Source organism: Haliotis rufescens, unplaced genomic scaffold (genome assembly GCF_023055435.1).
Source record: "Haliotis rufescens isolate VD_foot unplaced genomic scaffold, xgHalRufe1.0.p SCAF_8, whole genome shotgun sequence".
NCBI classification, from domain to species: domain Eukaryota; kingdom Metazoa; phylum Mollusca; class Gastropoda; order Lepetellida; family Haliotidae; genus Haliotis; species Haliotis rufescens.
In genome coordinates, this window is record NW_025964372.1 from 16,447,662 (window position 1) to 16,451,946 (window position 4,285).

Sequence of the window (4,285 nt, forward strand, 5' to 3'; positions counted from 1 at the left end):
GATGGCGCCGGACTATATTTGTGTGCATGAGTGTGTCACAGTGTGTGTGTGTTGTCACGATTGACATGATACAAACTGCATTTGTGATTCTTGTCAGGACCCACTTGTATAAAATGATCTTAGCGTTACAAATAATATAAACCTATGTTAAAGTATGGGAGTTACAATAATCGCAGTGCTGCGATTTCATCGTGAAAGTTGCCCAGGTAAGACGCGGAGTTATCCCCCTTATATCACGTGAACGACAGACTAGCTGCCTTGAACTTATTCAGGTTTCGTAAAGGTATTTCACCGTGCACGCTCAATGACTTGACAGTGTATCAGCGCCCGGGGAGCCGTTGTCATGGTGACAAATGAAGCGTAAAACAGATCGATTTAAATAAGTCAGGCTATGCAAACTGACGAGGAATAGTATTCACTTGTGTATAGCCTAGTTCAATACAAAATCTGAACACGTTTCTTGTCTGATGCTTCTAAATATATGACGATGGTGAGTGAGTTGGGTTTAACGCCGTTTGAAGTTGTATCACTGCGTGTCAGCTAGATCTAAAGCTACGCATGCTTGGAACGTTAGCCACGTAGGGGAAATCCTGGAGTATGGGGTGAGTGAGTGAGTATGGTTTTACGCCGCTTTTAGCAATATTCCAGCAATATCACGGCGGGGGACACCGGAAATGGGCTTCACACATTGTACCCATGTCGGGAATCGAACCCGGGTCGTCGACGTGACGAGCGAACGCTTTAACCACTAGGCTACCCGACCACCCCTCCTGGAGTATGGGTATGGTGTTGAGAAATGATCATGAACATAGCGAATATGGGATTGATCATTCGAACGCCCGAGCAGCGGATCACGGCACCAAGGGACGCAACTCTGCACTGTAAATAGCGGCGGCAGAGTCTGGAAGCACAGGGCGGCGGGGTAAGGCAGGTGGTTAAAGATCTTCCTCAGGTTCAGACTTAGGTTCGAGTCCCACCATTGGTACCATGGTCAAACCCCATTCTCTCTGTCTGCGTACATTGTTGCTAAACGGGTGTAAACCCAAACACATTCACATAGAAAATCCGAATTAATCGGAATGTATATAATTTTCCTTCAGTGGTTTCTGGCAGAGTAGAGTACCGGTTACTTTATGGTGTTTGTTGTATTGATTATTACATAGATCACGAAACGCGTGAAGATCCTGGTTAGAATAGGTCTCCAGCAACCCATGCTTGTCGTAAGAGGCGACTAACTGGTTCGGGTGGCCAGGCTCGCTGACTTGGTTGATGCATGCCATCAAATCCCAATTGCGTGGATCGATGCTCATGATGTCAATGATGAGATTTTCTGGCCCAGATTTGATTATTTACAGTCTGCCGTCAATTAGCTGGAATATTGTGTTAAACAACAAACAAATAAACAAACAAACAAAGATAATGAGTAAGTGAGTGAGTTGCCTTTCCGTCGCTTTTAAAATTATTCAAGATATATCACGGCGTGTCAGCTTAATGTGGTAGGCAAGCCCCAAGTGATGCAGGTCTCAGACGTTTACGTCTTCGGTGAAACCCACGAGCACGGGTATGGTGCTGACAAATCTAGAAACATAATCGGGGCGAACCGGTATTCTAACCTCCAATCATAGGTTTCTTGCGTGACCAAGGGATTTTATAGGTGAATGTGCCGCATGTATGGTACTTGACAGGACGGCCATCTTCGAAGATAGATTCCCCGTGAACTGGCTGATCTAGTGGGTTGTTACATACAGTCGATAAGGTTCGATTCCACACTGGTGGACATGGGATATCTGAATACATGTTTGATGAATATTTCGAGAAAATGGCATATATATGTGTATATATGTATATTTATTTATGTAAACTGACGGGCAAACGAAAGTATACCCCAATGTTTTATGGTGGCTAAAAACGAAAGTATACGCAAATGTTTTACGGTGGCTAAAAACGAAAGTATACGCAAATGTTTTACGGTGGCTAAAAAACGAAAGTATACCCCAATGTTTTATGGTGGCTGAAAATGAAAGTATACGCCAATGTTTTATGGTGGCTAAAACCGAAAGTATAAGCCAATGTTTTATGGTGGCTAAAACCGAAAGTATACGCCAATGTTTTATGGTGCCTAAAAACGAAAGTATACGCAAATGTTTTACGGTGGCTAAAAAGGAAAGTATGCACAAATGTTTTATGGTGGCTAAAAACGAAAGTATACCCCAATGTTTTATGGTGCCTAAAACCGAAAGTATACGCCAATGTTTTATGGTGGCTAAAACCGAAAGTATACCCCAATGTTTTATGGTGGCTAAAACCGAAAGTATACGCAAATGTTTTACGGTGGCTAAAAAACGAAAGTATACCCCAATGTTTTATGGTGGCTGAAAACGAAAGTATACGCCAATGTTTTATGGTGGCTAAAACCGAAAGTATACCCCAATGTTTTATGGTGGCTAAAACCGAAAGTATACCCCAATGTTTTATGGTGGCTAAAACCGAAAGTATACCCCAATGTTTTATGGTGGCTAAAACCGAAAGTATACGCCAATGTTTTATGGTGGCTTAAAACGAAGAAACCATAGATGGTTATTCGATGGTTATGTGGGTTTGTGGGTTGTGCTGTCTGTCTGTCTCTGTCTTGCTGCGTGCGTACGTGCGTGCGTGCGTGCGTGCGTGCGTGCGTATGTATGTATGTATGTTTGTATGTATGTATGTATGTATGTATGTATGTACAGTTTAAACATATTTTTATTTCAACTAAAAATTGAGATAGGTAAACAAGACAGCCCTTATTTTGAGACCTCTCCGTATATAGAAATCAAGTAACAAAGATAGTTAAGACGTATACATAATATTTACACAAAAACTACCTTGGTGGTCAGTTATCAAGCACGATCAGCAGTGTCCGGTTTTGATAGTCAGATTGATGGGACTGTACGTAATATTAAGTACTACATAATGTACACAAGACACATATATATTATACGTGAGGGTTTTTTGCATTAATTAAGTTTAAATCTACCAGTATGGACAGATAGAAGAATTTCGTGATTTGCTTCAGATGATAGGCCTTCACATCCGTAAAATACTGTATTCCTATCATATCCTTTTGTGTAATATAATTGATTCTAATTTGATCATAATTGCAACAAATAAAGAAGTAGTGTAGCGGGTCTTCATAGTGGTGACCAGAGGAACAACCAGGGCTGTCAGTTATGAATCTGTCGAATTTAAGGTAATTTAATGTAAGGTTCCTACATCCGAGTGTGAGGCGGCAGTGGATAATTTGACAGAATCTGGATCCAAAATCTGTATAAAAAAATCTTTGTAATTGTTATTGTATGACAATACATTTCGAAAATTTGAGTATGGGCCAGTAGATTTAATTTCTTCAGATGGCTTATTCCGTAATTTTGTAGAGTTAGGTAGGAAGAATTTTGCGTAGTGTTCAGTCTTGCATCTTATTGTTTGGATGTCTGAGGAGTTTCTAAGGATGAAATCAATGCAAGCGTTAACTAAGTCTGAAATAAGGTTGCAGAGACAAGCTGGTGCTAAATTGTTTGCCATTTCGTGGATTAAAGATAAAGATTGATTTGTGCGCCTTAGTGGCAAAGGTTTAAGATTTGTTTCTGTGTACATGTTATATGGCGTGGCGTGTGCCCCGTGTCGGGCCACATGTGGTTGTAAGAGCATCCAGATTAAATCTTTCCAGTGTCAGCTCTTGATCTTTAGTACAGTTATCCCAAAGTATACTATAGCTACAGTAATCGAACTTTGGTAAGATGAATGATTTATACGTGATTTCGAGACTTTTCCTGGAGAGACGGTATTTTAGACTTCTAAGACAGTTTATCATCGGACTGACCTTTAATACAATGCTACCTCTATGATAACGACAATGGGTATCACGCTGGAGAACCACGCCTTAATGTTTATGCATTTCTACTTCTTTTACAATAATTCCATCGATAAGGAGATTTGGTTTATTTAATGGTACTGTTTTGCGGTAGAATGAAATAAGTTCGTTTTCTAGTCATGGCTTAACTACACTTGCCACGCTTTAGCCCAGTTGGAGATTTCGATCAGATCAGTGTTTAACGCTGAGGCTGCTGTGCCTTGGTTTTCAACAATGATATGCAGGGACGTATCGCCAGCAAAGAGTCGGATATTACTAAAGTATTTATGTTATTAGCTTAATCATTTATGTAAATCAAGAACAGCAGCGGGCCAAGAACAGACCCTTGTAGTACTCCAGCCAGTAAAATAACTAATATTATCCAACACAAAGTTTGTG